The sequence below is a fragment of the Odocoileus virginianus genome, chromosome 4 (assembly GCF_023699985.2).
Source record: "Odocoileus virginianus isolate 20LAN1187 ecotype Illinois chromosome 4, Ovbor_1.2, whole genome shotgun sequence".
NCBI lineage: Eukaryota > Metazoa > Chordata > Mammalia > Artiodactyla > Cervidae > Odocoileus > Odocoileus virginianus.
The window spans coordinates 92215081-92231685 of record NC_069677.1 but is presented as its reverse complement, the minus strand read 5'-3'; the positions used below and the strand labels follow the sequence as shown (position 1 = coordinate 92231685).

Genomic DNA, 16605 nt, shown 5'->3' with positions numbered 1-16605 from the left:
ACTAAACAACAACCCCCTAAAACTTAGTCCCTCTGCCAGATGTATGGCTGACCTTTGTATCCAAAGCATTATTCCTTTTTTGTCCAATACCTGTTCTCCTCAAGGTTGAGAAATATCAAAGGAAAAAGGGAATTAAACTGAGCAAGACCTTGTGGGGCCTTCCCCGGTACAAGCTTTTTTGTATGCCCTGTTTCTCTTTCTTTTTTTTTTTTTTTATTAGTTGGAGGCTAATTACTTTACAACACTGTAGTGGTTTTTGCCATAGATTGACATGAATCAGCCATGGATTTACATGTGTCCCCATCCCGATCCCCCCTCCCGCCTCCCTCCCCATCCCATCCCTCTGGGTCTTCCCAGTGCACCAGCTCTACCTGTTTCTTATTTGCAGGAGAAAGGCTTCAGCTTCCTAGACCTTCTTGAATACCAAAGAGCAGATTCAAATAGGTGCTAATTAGAGAAGTAAGGGAATACAGAAACAATGGAGGAATAATCACAAAACTAATAAACACCCTTTTCCTTCTGTTGTAGTGGTTGTCATGCCTTTTCCAATAGATTATGAGTTCATACTATCTAGAACGAGATTTTGAGTTGACCTGTTTCAATAAAACCTGATGAACATACAAATGAAAACTTGTGTATATATATCAGTGAATTTCAATCTTTTTGCCTCAAAAAGCATTGCTTAAATAAATCTTATGCTGGACCCCAGATATTAACTAAATCAAAGAGGAGCTGGTCTGATTAAAGTGGAGGTGGGGAAGGACCCAAGCTGAGAATGACCATATAATTTATCACACAGTCTGGGACATTCTCGGGAGTGAAAGGAGGCACTCTTAATAATTGCACTGGGGCAACATATTTTACAAATAATTCTTTTCGGCTTCAGGAAAATTATGTTTAAACTGCCCAGGAGCAGTAAAAAAAATAACTGGAAATTGGCTACATAAAATGGAAACTCCAGTATTGGGGGATGCCTAACTGAAGTCGAGCCAAACAAGAAATTGGACAAAAAATATACTTGCAAAACACAGACAGTGGGCCAATTTGGTCAATTCAGAATGTGCTTAAACAAACAATGAGGAAAGAATGACCCTCCCCAAAATGAGAAAAGATAGCCGTGTAGGCAGCTTATAGGGGAAAATAATAATCCCCAAATGCTAATCTCACTTATAATGGAAGCAATATTCATCAAAAATGATTTTTTTTTGATCCAGCAACAAGCAAATGTTAAAGTGTGAGAATGGCTGACATTAATTAGCCTACAGGAAAGCAGTGTCATTCTTAACACTGACCATAAACATATTAACAGGTTAAAACTTTTTAGATGGACATTATTCAATAGCTATTCAAATGAAAACATGCGCTGTTTTTGACCTGACAATTACACAGCTAGAAATCAAATTGATTTTGCCAAAGCAACCCTGCATACCATAAACAATAGCCTGCCATAGCAGAAAGAAGCCTGGAAACACCTAAACGTCTATCAATTATAGAGGATTAAATACTTTACGGAATGGAATATCATTATGGTGGAATTCTGTGCAGCCCATAAAATAAAAACTGTGGTAGTTTTTTATGTTCTGATACGGAAAAACCTCAAAGATATATCATTAAAGGCCAAAAGAAACAGAAGCAGGGTCAGAACACTGTGTTCATTACAGTCTTTACTCTGTACCTTGGTGATTTATAGGTATCATATGAGTTTTTAAGATAACATCAGAAACCATGACCAGTGGTTGTTTTTGCTAGAGGGATTGGGCAGAGGAGTGGAGATGGGGTGGGGGGAGGGGGCTGTATTTACTCTTTGCTTTGTTTGAATTTTCTAAATGTGTCTGTGTGCTCCTGTTGTTGTGATAAATATTATAAAAGGTGGAGAAAGCTATATTTGCAGAAAACAAAACAGGAAACCCAAGTCAAGAGGTATTCTACACTTAGGAAATCATGCCACCATCAATAACAATGAAAGAGTTTAAGACATAAATCTCTTACTTTGCAGAAGGCTTAGCATTTGAGCCATCCATTTACCTAAGTGTTTGTTATGATATTGAAATTATGAAGGATGTCATTCCTTGCCCTCTAGCAAGATATATAAGGGGTTACATATAACCCCTTGCAAACATACATATATACATATAAGGTTACATACATAAGGGGTTGTGGGAGCAGAGAATGTATCCATGATGGATGTCAACATATTCAAAAAAGAACCTAGATCATCCATACCACCCCGTCTTTATTCCTGAGCCTCAATAAATGAGTGAGGTCACTGCTTATCTGGAGTCTTTACTGATTTCATTCTCTCGAAGCAGAAAAGCTACAGTTGGGCATGAGACTGCTGTATCAGTGCTTTGACCTGCCACAGCCTTCAGAGGAGGTGTGTGGCTGGGGAAGGTTGAAGCTATTAATAGAGCTGGGAAGTTGAGACCTTCTCTACTTACACAGCATGGATCTTCTAGAAAGCTACCTGCATAACACGTCAGAATAGACCACAGCAGCCCTTATTCAGGTCAAGTGTGGGTAGAGGGGAAGACATACCCCAAGCACTGAAGAGTAAATCTATAGGGGCCACACCTCTTGATTTATATACCCAGGTTCCTCTAGTAGATATATGACTTACTATACATAGGGTTTTTTTTCCATTCTTATGTTTAATTTTCCAACTGAACATTTTTTTCAGAAGCAAAATACTTGTATTTATGGTAGCCTCTACAAAGTCTCATTCTCACTCAATATTTTGTAACAAATAAAAACCCCTTAGCAATCCGATGATGGGCTTTGTTATTTCACAAAAAGAATGTTAACTAACATTCAGTTCAGTCGCTCAGTCGTGTCTGACTATTTGTGACCCCATGGACTGCAGCACGCCAGTCTTCCCTGTCCATCACCAACTTGTGGAGCTTGCTCAAACTCTTGTACATCGAGTCAGTGATGCCATCCAACCATCTCATCCTCTGTCGTCCCCTTCTCCTCCCACCCTCAATCTTTCCCAGCATCAGGGTCTTTTCAAATGGGTCAGTTCTTCGCATCAGGTGGCCAAAGTATTGGAGTTTCAAGTTCAGCATCAGTCCTTCCAATGAATATTCAGGACTGATTTCCTTTAGGATGGACTGGTTGGATCTCCTTGCAGTCCAAGTGATTCTCAAGAGTCTTCACATTCCAGGATGTCTGGCTCTAGGTGAGTGATCACACCATCATGGTTATCTAGGTCATGAAGATCTTTTTTGTATAATTCTCCTGTGTATTCTTGCCACCTCTTCTTAATATCCTCTCCTTCTATTAGGTCCATACCATTTCAGTCCTTTATAGAGCCCATCTTTGCGTGAAAAGTTCCCTTAATATCTCTAATTTTCTTGAAGAGATCTCTAGTCTTTCCCATTCTGTTGTTTTCCTCTATTTCTTTGCATTGATCACTGAGGAAGGCATTCTTATCTCTCCTTGCTATTCTTTGGAACTCTGCATTCAAATGGGTATAGCTTTCCTTTCTCCTTTGCCTTTCTCTTCTCTTCTTTTCCCAGCTATTTGTAAGGCCTCCTCAGATAGCCATTTTGCCTTTTTTCACTTTTTTTCTTGGGGGATGGTCTTGAGCTCCGCCTTCTATACAATGTCACAAACCTCTGTCCATAATTCTTCATGCACTCTGTCTATCAGATCTAATCCCTTGAATCTATTTCTCACTTCTACTATGTAATTGTAAGGGATTTGATTTAGGTCACAACTGAATGGTCTACTGGTTTTCCCCACTTTCTTCAATTTAAGTCTGAATTTTGCATTAAGGAGTTCATGATCTGAGCCACAGTCAGCTCCCGGTCTTGTTTTTGCTGACTATATAGAGCTTCTCCATCTTTGGCTGCAAAGAATACAATCAATCTGATTTCAGTGTCGACCATCTGGTGATGTCCATGTATAGAGTGTTCTCTTGTAATTTTGGAAGAAGGTGTTTGCTATGACCAGTTCATTCTCTTGGCAAAACTCTATTAGCCTTTGCCCTGCTTCATTCTGTACTCCAAGACCAAATACTTCTGTTACTCCAGGTATTTCTTGACTTCCTACTTTTGCATTCCAGTCCCCTATCATGAAAAGGTGGAGAAGGCAATGGCACCCCACTCCAGTACTGTTGCCTGGAAAATCCCATGGATGGAGAAGCATGGTATGTGGTCCATGGGGTCGCTAAGAGTCAGATACAACTGAACAACTTCACTTTCATTTTTCACTTTCACACATTGGAGAAGGAAATGGCAACCCACTCCAGTGTTCTTGCCTGGAGAATTCCAGAGATGGGGGAGCCTGGTGGGCTGCCGTCTATAGGATCACACGGAGTCGGACATGACTGAAGTGACTTGGCAGCAGCAGCAGCAGCATAATGAAAAGGACATCTTTTTTGGGTGTTAGTTCTAGAAGGTGTTGTAGGTCTTTATATAACCATTCACCTTCGGCTTCTTCAGCAATACTGCTCGGGGCATAGACTTGGATTACCTTGGTATTGAATGGTTTGCCTTAGAAATGAACAGAGATCATTGTGTCATTTTTGAGTTTGCACCCAAGTAGTGCATTTCGGACTCTTGTTGACTATGATGGCTACTCCATTTCTTCTAAGTGATTCTTGCCCACAGTAGTAGATATAATGGTCATTTGAGTTAAATTCACCCATTCCAGTCCATTTTAGTTTCCTGATTCCTAAAATGTCGATGTTCACTCTTGCCATCTCCTGTTTGACCACTTCGAATTTGTCCTGATTCATGGACCTAAGATTCCAGGTTCCCGTGCAACATTTCATGCATGCATGTTTAGTCACTGTGTACCACTCTTTCTGAACCCAGGGACTGTAGTCCAGCAGGCTCCTCTGTCCATGGGATTCTCCACGCAAGAATACTGGAGTGGGTTTCCATGTCCTCCTCCAGGTGATTTTCCTGACTGAGGGATGGAACCATCTTTTTTGTCTCCTACATTGGCAGGCAGGATCTTTACCACTAGCACCACTTGGGAAGCCCATAGATGCTATGAATTCGGTAATAAACTGAATAAAGTTGAATTTTCCAGAAACATTTGGCTTCTCTAATCATCATACGTAAGTAAAAGACTGGATTCTACACAATCAAAAGCTAAAGAAAAGAACTCAGCTGCAGGTCCTTGCATGTAGAACTTTCTGCAGTGATGGAAGCACTTTACACTGTGCTGTCTAATCCAGCAGCCGTCAGCCACCTGTGTCTACTGAGCAGTTCTATGTGGCTTAGTGTGAATGGGGAACTGCAACTTTTTAAAATGTATTTTTTATTGAAGTATAGTTGACTTAAAATGCTCTGTTAATTTCTGGTGTATAGAAACCTGATTCAGTTATACCTGTATATACTTTTTTTTCATGTTCTTTTCCATTATGGTTTACCATGGGCAATGAATATAGTTCTCTGTGCTGTACAACAGGACCTTCTGTTTACCCATCCTGTATAAATACTTCGCACCTGCTGACCCCAAACCCTCACGCTATTCCTCCCCGCCTTATTCCCCCCAGGAACAGCATTGTTTTTTTAATTGCATCTATTTTACTAACTTAAATTTAAACAGACACATGGCTACTATATTGGACAGCACAGTTCTAGCCAAAGTCTTTTGAGAAACATTTATTGGTAAAAAGAATCAAAAGGAGAGGATGTGGAAGGACAAACAAAATCACAAAATATTTAGATCTAGGAAGAATCTTTATGGGACCATCTCATTCAACACACTCATTTTAGACAGATGAGTGAGGTAACACTCAGAGAGAGAGGCAAACCTCTAAGGTCACACAAATTAACAACGGACTGGAGAGAAACCTCACCTTTCCATGAACGTGAAGCCTAGCCATGGTGTGAATTGCACAGAACTGAGCTAAATGAAGGAAAGTGGTAAAAGAATTTTCTTTGCCCTCTTTTTGAAATCTGTATAAGGCAAAAGAAAGCAACAAGCAGTCCTGGGCAGGATGGTTCTCCTGTCCTCTTACCAGTTCTCTTTAGATCAGTAAGAAATCATTTAGGGCAAAATTTCCACCAGGCAGGGACATAAGTAAGTATGCTAGTTAAATCCACGGCTTCTTGTTAGGAAAACACCGAACACCTTGGAATTGTGCTTTGATGTTCCAGTTCTGTTTAAAAAAAAAAAGCTGACTTCAAATTACAATATTCCCTAAACTATGCCCTCCTTCCCAACCTCTACCCCCAAATGGGGAGAGCCCTATACATATATCTTCCTCTCAGAGAAGCTCTTCTGTTTAATTAGGTTAATAGGTTACAGATAGGTTAATTGGGTTAAATCCTGGGCAAAATGAAAGCGGTTTCTAATTGCTGCTGTTACGGCCTTATTGAAGGTAAGATGGATCTTTCATACACACTGGCTGCAACCTGCTCACCAGAGATCTGCTGACATGTGGTACTATCATCCCCTAAACTATTAGGCAAAGGCATTTTGAAAAAACTACTTTCTGCCTTATAAATGATCTCTTCCAGGTTTCCAGTGAAACAAGTCATTTAAAAAAAAATTTTTTTTTTTTTCTTGACAAATGAAAGGGGGGAAAAATGCCTTTTCAAATCCAGGGCACTTGAAAGTTTCATTTTCCTGTTTTAATTTGCTTCAGCGTTTCAAGGGAATAATAATAGTTTTTTAATGCCAAAGGTGGCTTTCATCACTCAAAGCCCTCTAATTTCCTCCCATACTGCAAGTAATGTGTTAATAGTTCCAAAATGAAATATTACCTAAAACACAACTTGGTAATTTTCCTCACAGTTCAAAGTTATTTGAAAAAGAAGCATCACCTTTTACAAATATTTACTTTGCAACAACAGAAGACGCTGGAAATGATCTGCAATAGCTTCCATTCTGTTCTAAAAAGAGCCATCTTTGAATATTCTTTTGGGGGGAAAATTGAAGTAAATGGAAAAAAGAAAAAAAAACCTTCTTCTTTCCCTTTCATGTTCTAATACCAGGTCCCACATAAGGACCTGAATTCTCCTTTCAAATTAGGTCATGCTTTATGTATATATGATTTTTAAATGCATATATATGTGTGTGTATATATATATGTCTACAGAGAGAGAGAGAAGCTTGGTATCATGGTCTCATTAGAGAATACACACACCAAAGAAAAGATGTGCACAGAGGCCATAGAGAATTTAAAAGATTTATTTATGATGTATTACTGTAATTTTTAATTTAGACATGCAAATTTTTTAATTTGCACCGACTGCTTTGCCTTAATGGTTTTGATTAATACTTGGAGGTAGTGTTTGTGAAAGAGATTTATACTGTGATTCATCTGCAAAATAATCAAATCATTACCAGCTAATGACAAAGCTGTGAAAAATGATACAGATATTGTGTAACTTCCAGCTATGGCTGAGCACGTGGAGGTGCCCAATCCTTCCAGCAAATGTGAACTTGTGTTAATAACTGCTGGGAAGTTCGCTCTAGGTCCACTCTAATTTGGCAACAAAAAACATTGATCTTAATAAAGCTGTCTGATAAAAGGAGCAGTGATTAACATCCTGAACCCTCTATTCTGCTGCTCATGCCAAGGTCTCTCTTTTTTTTTTTTCCAGGAATAAAATTCCACTGCACTTCCTGCTTATCGCTCCATCTCTGCTCAGCCCTCTGCGGGTCTCCAGATAAGGCTACAGACGCCTAAGGAAGGGGACCCAGGGGCCAGAGACGGCATTGCCCGTGGCAGCAGCAGGCAGTTGCCCAGGAAAGAAAGCACAGCACACGGAATCCCCAGAGTCTCCACCCCTGACCGCTGACACCCACTCCCTGCAAAACTCGGCAGCCAGGACTCTTCCCACGGGTCCGTCCTGCCTGCATTCAGCCACCGGGGCCTGAGTTACTCTTTTGTTGTCATGCTAATCCTGACAGAGTCAGCAAAGGTGGAGCAGAAACCTCCAGAGCCTGTCCAGAGTCAGCAGAACTCACTCTCAAAAGGTATCAGGAAACTGGAGAGGGCAGGAAGCAGAAACCCACAGATAATCCCCAAATCTCGTTACAACCATGACAGGTTTCTCCACTGCGTCGCTCGCCGGAGAGGCTCATTTGGACAAATTTGGATTTTACCTCCTTTCTGGCTCCCCCTACCTTCAACCAAATAATGGAAATTAATGTTTCTTGCAGTCTGTGCTCTTCCCCACACACTCTCATTAGTCCTCACCACAAATGTATGAAGTATGCATTACTAGTGTTATTACTCCCATTCTACAGATAAGCAGTGCTCTCAGAGTTAATACAAGAAAACTGGCATGTGATGGCATTATTTCTGGTTTATTCTAGAACCCCACAATCCCCAGCTGTCAAAATCAGGCTTCTGTTTGTCTGAAGTTTCTACTGAAGAATGAAAATACCCAAAATGCAGGGGGCAGGGCAGTCAGAAGAGAGATGGGATTAAGTGGAGGAAGAGGGTTAAAAAAAAGGAAGCTTGGATCAGCCTGGGTTAATACTGAAGCAATCATATTTTAACTCATTATCAAGAAACTCAGTTCCTCTTTTCATTTCAGTTCTCACAAAAGAAAAGCCCAGTGAGTTGATAATCATTAATATTTCATTGAAAACCAATCCATATTTTCTGTGATGGTGACATGGACATTCCACTTCATCAGGAAGCCATTTTACAAGATTAGAAAAAAAGCAAGACACGATTCTGGAAAGCAGAAGCTGAGACTACTCATCATGATTATTTATTACTCTTTGGGTGCCAACTGAGCCCCCACCGCAGAGAGGGAGTTACAGAAGCATCACGCGGAGGCAGACAGTCCCTGTTCCCTGGGTTCACACTCCAGTTTCCATTGCATGGCCACCGTGGATATCGCGACTTTAATTACTGGTAACTGCGACTGCCGTGGAACCACAAAAGGAAGATCAGAACTTTCGATCATTTTTCTGGACACGAAGACAAATGGGAAAGGAGGCAAGAAGTGTAATTAACTTCAACAAGAACTGGAAGAGGAAGACTTTCAGCTGTGGTACCACACATAGCATTTATCAGGACAGCTTCTCTCCTAGGAGAGCCAGACACACTGGTTCACAGACAGGAAAGAAGATGCCATTTCATAAAGAACCAGGAGAGGCAATACATGTCACATGGGTCTCATGGCATTATTTTGGTTCAAAGTGTCTGTGAGAGAAATAGGCATGCAATTTAACTGTGCACGTGGTCCAGGAAAAACAGGATGAGATAAGCTAGTAAGTTCAAAGTAAAGTTAAAATTCAAGCCATTCAGAGTGAGCCAACAGAATAAGCCCTTGAACAGATGGGCATCTTGTGTGATTCAACACAAGATATAGTACAAGTAATGAGGTTGAAGTGTTTAAGGAAAGGGAAATACACTCTCAGAGGTAAACGTGCTTTCAAGTCATCAGGATTTAGCTGAATAATTCTTCTTAATGCTTAGACAAATAATGCTGCTGAGTTCTTGGGAATCACACCATGTCTCCACCCCTCCGCTTCCAGGAGCTTCTGTAGCCTGGACTGAGCAAGTGGTAGGGAAAATTGATTCCCAAATGTGTTTGTCATGATTGTTTTAGAGAAGGGAGATGCTCTCCCTCCATCTGTAATGTGAGAAAAGGGATGAAACTTAACTCTAAGCAACCTCAGATACTTTGGGGGAAAGTGAGAACCAAAGCATTATCTCATACAGATTCTAGAAGCAATGCTGCTGCTGCCAACTGATGATAAATATTCTGGCATCTTGTGCCCGTGCAGTTCCCACAAGTTCCCTCCCTCAACAACTTCCATGCTTAGACCTTTGGTCATCTCAGAGAACTTTAGCTGTTTTTCATGCAGTCTGTTTTCTCCTTTTGCCAACTCTTATGCAACATTCTGCAGCTCTCTATGATTATCTGTGGTCATGCAGTAAAACTTTCTGAGCTAATGGAAATGTTCTGTATCTATGCTGTCCAATATGGTAGCCATAAGCCACATGAGGCTAGTGCTACTGAAGAAATGGATTTGTAATTTTATTTAATATTAATCAATTTGAATTTATAGAGCCACATATGCCTACTGACAGCCATAACGAGCAGTGCAGCTCTATAGAGGGCAATGAGGATTTTACTGAAGATACACTAACACAGATGGAGGAGTTTACATTGCACATGCCACAAAATTCTCTTTCCCAGACTCCCTTGCAGCTAGGGATGACCGTCTGACACAATTCAAGCAAATAAAAAAAGGGCTGAGGGACAACATGCTTTCCTTTTCTATATAAAATTCAATCTCCTATTGGCCATTTTTTGTTTTTTTTCTGCCTCAGGTATGTACATAATACCTGCATGTGTAGCAAATATCTTTTTAAAAAGCATATTTTTATTGAAGTATAGTTATAGTGTGTGTTAGCTTCTCGTATATGGCAAAGTGATTGTTATACATGTATATAGTAGTTTGCATCTGCTAATCCCAAACTCCCAATCCATCCCTCTCCCATCTCCCACCTTGGCAAGCACCAGGCTGTTCTCTAGGTCTGTGAGCCTGTTTGTTTCACAGATAAGTTCATCTGTGTCGTATTTTAGATTCCACATATAAATACAGTATTTGTCTTTCTCTGTCTGATTTAATTCACTTAGTATGATCACCTTTGGGTCCATCCATGTTGCTGAAAATGCATTAGTTCATTCATTTTTAAGCTGATGTAACTATATATGTATATGTATATGTATATATATGTATATGTATATATATATATGTATATGTATATATATGTATATGTATATATATATATATATGTATATATATGTATATGTATGTATATGTGTATATATGTATATACTCTTTATTCATCTGCCAATGGACATTTAAGTTGCTTCTATGTCTTGGCTGTTGTAAATGGTGCTGCAGTGAACACTGGGGTGCAGATATCTTTTTGAATTATAGTTTAGTCCAGATAGAGTAGCAATTATTTTAAGTGTAAATGGCCCAACATCAAGTTTGGCATAGCAGGAAGTTGGAAAGCGGGTGGGACTTTGAAAACTTCTCTCTAGTCCTAGAGCACCAACCTGTGGATTTCTGTGACATGTGACAAATAAAGCCCTTGCTTCTGTTGGACCATAAAGAAAGCTGAGCACTAAATAATTGATGCTTTTGAACTGTGGTGTTGGAGAAGACTGTTGAGAGTCCCTTGGACTGCAAGGAGATCCAACCAGTCCATCCTAAAGGAGATCAGTCCTGGGTGTTCATTGGAAGGACTGATGCTGAAGGTGATGCTCCAATACTTTGGCCACCTGATGCAAAGAACTGACTTATCTGCAAAGACCCTGATGTGAGGAAAGATTGAAGGAGGGAGGAGAAGGGGACAGCAGAGGATAAGATGGTTGGATGGCATCACCGACTCAATGGACGTGAGTTTGAGTAAACTCTAGGAGTTGGTGATGGACAGGGAGGCCTGGCATGCTACAGTTCATGGGGTTGCAAAGAGTCAGACACGACTGAGCAACTGAACTGAACTGAACTGCCTGATTTTCTATGCTTGGAGCCAAACTCATTAATGCTAACACATGTAGCTAGATACCATTATAAAGGATTGCCACATAATGAATATCTTGATGTCGACAGAACTGATGTAAAGTCCAGCTGCAATAGCGCAGCTATCTGTTGCCCATGTCCATCCTCACTCTTCTCTTTGGGGCCATCCCACAGAGATGAAAAAATAGATTTCATCAGATGTCCCGCCCCCTCCCTCCACTTCTCTTCCCTGTGTTCTGTTTCTCTGTGTTCCTGTCCTTATCTAATCCATTCTATCTTTCCTGTCTCTCTTCAGCAGTGCTTCTGCTATAATTCATTACTTTTGTGGTACCTTCTTAAAATTGGGGGATGGAGAGAAGCTAAGCCCTGCTAGAGTGATTCTACTCACAGGGGATAAAAAGAAGAAGATATCTGGTCATTATAAGGATGCCCCCTTCCCATAACAATCTTTTTGGCAAGTCATCTTCTCTATGTGTATAGAAAAGGGTTTCCCTGGTCTCACTTCTGAGATCTTGTTCACAAGACATTTTCTTTTCAATGACTTTTAATGGGGCATCTACCATACGCAAAGCCTCTGCCTGGCCCTTACAGGCATGTAGTTTCTTGTCATCCTCACAACAAGCCAAGGAAGTAAACGTTAGAAAGACACTTGGGGACAAGGGTGGTCTCTTGAGACAAATCCACACACTGTATCTCTAGGTAGACCTTGACTAAAGCTGTTAAAAATTCTTCCTCTTCTGTGTATCCCAACGGCATCTACAATTTCCACTTTACAGATTAGGAAAATGAGGCTCAGAGAGCATGATCGCCTGGTCTTGATGAGGGACGGTGGCAGGATCTCTGGTTGCAAGTTGGATCTATTTCCAGTGGAAATGGAGAAGATGGGGTTTCTTCTCCCATTTGGCCCCGGCTAGTGCCAACTGCTGGACACAGGGCTCAGTTTCCCTCCTCAAAAGAGCTCCGTTGGAGGGGAAGGGTGAGAAAGCAAAGTAGAGAGGACCCCCGATGATAAGAGGAGCAGGAATCCCGTGCTCAGTCCGTGCCAGGATGCCTGGCAGAAAGGCACTTTCCCTCTGCAGACATCCCCACAATGTCAAAGCTGGTAATGTGCTTCTGAACCCCATGGGAAGCTGTGAGGGTTAATTCTTGCTTAAAGTAATTTCTGAGACTTCCCTGGCCATCCAGTGGCTAAGACTCTGTGTTTCCACTGCAGGGGGCATGTGTTCCATCCCTGGTTGGGGAACTGACCAAAACATGTTCCATCCCTGGTCAGGGAACATGCCACATGGCCAAAGAAAAAGTAGGCTCTGATCCAGCACTGAAAGAGCCCTTCTGTTCTTTTTTTTCTTCCCCCTGGTTCCTCTTTCTACAGAGATGACTCATGAAAAGAAGATGGGGCAAGATGTAGGGTGGAGGGAAAATGGAGACAGTGGCTGAGAGCAAGTCGAAAGCAGTATAAAATAGGACCAGGAGAACAGCATCGTGATTCTAGAACTCACGTGACCAGGAACCACTGGAAGAAGATGTTCAGATAATCCTTCCTTTCCCCAGACACTCGAAAATGCAACAGGGTTTTCTCCCAACCAACATCACCCCATCCCAAAGAAGGAAATCCAGTATTAACATTTGATAAGTGTGTTCCAGAGGTCAAGTTAGTTCAGTTCAGTCACTCAGTCTTGTCCAACTCTTTGCGACTCCATGAACTGCAGCATGCCGGCCTCCCTGTCCATCACCAACTCCCAGAGTCCACCCAAACTCATGTGCATTGAGTCGGTGATGCCATCCAACCATCTCATCCTCTGTCGTCCCCTTCTCCTCCAGCCTTCAATCTTTCCCAGCAATAGGGTCTTTTCAAATGAGTCAGCTCTTCGCATCAGGTGGCCAAAGTATTGGAGTTTCAGCTTCAGCATCCTTCATTGGAAGGACTGATGTTGGAGGTCAAGTTAATGTGCAGTCTGGGGCCCTGTTTGTCCAGGCCTCTGACCCTTGGTACAGCTCCCACCAGGAAAACGAAGGGAGGGTCACTCAGTCCTTGGACATTTGGGCTTAGATGAACTCCCAAAGCTGCAATATTCCTCATAAAAGCTTTCAGAAAGTTGCAGGCCTCTCTGTATTGTTTTCCCTCCTTTTCTTTGTGGTGTCTGATTTTCCCTTTTCCTCTTTTTCTAATTTGAAAGAATGAGTGTGAAAACATAAGGGCAAATCCTTTTCAGGGTCAACTCAGCAATAGAGCAGGCCAAAGTCACTTCTCATGATGGAATTTAAGGAAATGAGAGACCCTGACAGACAAAGGGCTTTGAAGGCTTTTCAAATCCACACCATGTAACTATTAATAGCCCTTCACTGAATTAGTAGAGAATTCATCCTTGCGTGTATATACCAATTGTATCTCTATTCACAACAGAGAGCTTGTACCTTGGCGTCTTAGATGATGAAACAAATAATCTACCCTCCTAGACACTGGTGAAATGTACACAGGATGGGGAAAAGGGAACATGATTCCCACGCTAAATCTTTCAAGAAGAGGAAGCCCAAGGCAGAGGCAAGTTTCTCATTCGGGCGAGGAGAGTGCAGCCCAGGCTTTTCTCAGGATACTGTGTACAGCTGCTCATTCTGTGCACTGAACAAAAGGACTGCGAAGGCCAAGGAGGTCCGGAAGCTGGCACCCCTTGCTTGCCGCAATGAGAGCCAGGGGCCCATGTCTGTCCAGAGGTGATGCCTTTTACTAATTCACGCAAAGGTGGTGTATTTTGATGTGGCCTTATTCACCTAGCTGGGAAGAAAATATCCATGCTTCTGATTCACTGTTCACAAGCAGTTGTGACAATCAGGTGTGGCCCAGAAGAAAAGAGAATCACTTCAGTACAGCTCTTTACTTAATTGGTGGATTAAATAAAATGCTGTATCATTGATTTCTGAGCACTAAACTATCCAGAGATGTTGCTGGTGTCTATTTAATAGAAGTGCCAAAAAACATTTAATTTTTTCATATAAAACACACCTAGAAAATTGAGCAAATTTCATCAAAATGTTTTAAGTGCCAGAAATGATTCCAATCTAATCAAACATTAAGGCCTTGCATCGTCTGTACTGCACATGCGACAGACCTCCATTAACGACACAGTTGGAGCCTAGTTTCTAATTCTTTTGCACAAAATCACCAATTTAGGTTCTGCTGAGAAACCTTTGGGAAGGGTCTCTTTGTAAATCAAGCAGCCAATCTCTTAGAATAAAGTTGGCCCGGAGGGGCGGCTCCTTCGAGGTCTGAGAGGCATCTTGGCTGATCAAATGCCGAGGCGGGCCTGTCCCACCAAGCTGTTGTAACAGAATCTGTTGGTGTCTGAGTGACGGCAGTGTGCAATCAAAGAGGCGACGCAGACACACATCAGACAGCAGGAACCCAGAAATAAGCCGTGGAATGGGAATATTTTGGAACCTAAATGGACCTTGGCACAAACCACTTTGAAACTGCCATTTTGCCGAGCCTGATCATTTTTGCTTGTTGCTCGTTGGAAAGACAAAAGGACGGAAGAACCGAAGGGGAGAAAGGTCAGTCCGTGGGGGGTGCACCCTAGGCTCCAGGCACAAAGAGCTCTGCATACATCGTGGGATCTGACCCTCGGGCTCACCATATGACGTAGGGTGGATTATGCCTGTTACCGATGGGAAAACTACGTCTCCAGAAGTAAAATAACCTGCTCAAGGCCACACAGCTAATAAGCGACAGAGCCAGAACGGAAATCTACAGCCAGGTCTGTGAAGCCGAGAACCTCCCACTGGCTGTGTTTCCGGGCTGCAGAAGAAATCCCGGGTCTGCGTGTCCTTCCGTCGCGGCCCGGATGCCCTCCTTATCTGACGGTTTCTGAGGACGAGAGCGGAGCTGTCCTCGCGAGTGCCCTCCACCTGTCCACCTCCTCTCCCGAGAGGAGAATCCACCTTACCCAAAGCACACACTCCCGTGAAAAGCCGGGCTGGGTTTAACTAGATGGTGAAGCAGCGGCTCATTTTTCTAAGCAGCTTTTGTGAACCTGGGGCTGGAATACTGGGATAGGAAGTTCAGGAGCCTTGCTAGCCTCCCAAGGTGGGTGCTTTCCACCCACGTTAGATGAGGGGCCAGGCTATGTGGAGGGCTTCCCTGGGGGCTCAGTGGCAAAGAATCTGCCCACCAATGCAGGCGATGCGGGTTCAGCCCCTGGGCTGGGAGGACCCCCTGGAGGAGGAAATTGCTACCCACTCCAGGCTCCTTGCCTGGAGACCCCCATGGACAGGGGAAGCTGGTGGGCTGCAGTCCACGGGGTCACAGATGCACGCACCTTAGCGCCTGAGTAGGTAGAGCAGCGCCGGCGAGGTGGGGCCTCGTAACACCTGCCGTCCCCAGACGGTGTTCACCAGGGATGAAAGCCAGGCTCCCCCCCTGAGCAAGGGAGCAGGTTTACAAGAAAGCGAGCGCTGTTCTCCGAGGGAAGTAAACCCGAAAGATCAGTTAGAGTTCCCAGAACTCACCCCCAGAGTCTGCCCATGAACGCAGCGAGCGCAGGACTGTGAGAAACAGTGTCAACGGACTCAAAACAAAACAAGGCTCACCTGATTACGGGTTTCATTATGAACCTCGGGTTTTTTAGAGCTCGTGACATCACGTCTCTGAAACACGGGGAAGGAAGAGGGGCTGGCGTCTTGATTTGATGTAATCAGGATCTTGGTGAGTTAGCAGACCTCCCATTGACATCACACAAGACCTCCCGGAGCCCTTTCACTCCAGGAGCCGTCCCTGGCCCTCTCCCCCTCCCAGAGTGGTTCGCTACCACGCTGGATTCGTGTCATTTTCAAAGGCAGCCTTAGATCCTGCCTGAGAGCACAGTTATCGGCAGAGAATGTCAGCCAGAAGCTGCCGGCAATCCGAAAGTCAGCTCTGAGGTCGGTCCCAGCCTCCACCCACCATGGGCCCTTTGTGTTTGGGATCTGTAGGAGCCTTTCTGCTCAAAGTATGGCCCACAGATGAGGAGAACAGGCCTCAGCGGGGAGCTTGCAAGAACTGCAGACTCCTGGGACCTCCCTAGCAGTTCAGTAGTTAAGATTTGATGCTTCCACTGCAGGGAGCCTGGGTTTGATCCCTGGTGTGGGAACTAAGATCCCACATGC

General features: G+C 43.0%; 1 long non-coding RNA gene across 1 annotated transcript in view; it reads right to left on the bottom strand.

The window, feature by feature from the left end:
• LOC139034694 (uncharacterized) overlaps window positions 1-16326 on the bottom strand; it is a 34510-nt gene extending 18184 nt beyond the window's left edge. The window contains exon 1 of the long non-coding RNA XR_011487187.1: window positions 16051-16326. This is a non-coding gene — a long non-coding RNA (uncharacterized lncRNA). The remainder of the gene's footprint in view (window positions 1-16050) is intronic.
• Between the last annotated feature and the right edge of the window lie 279 nt (window positions 16327-16605).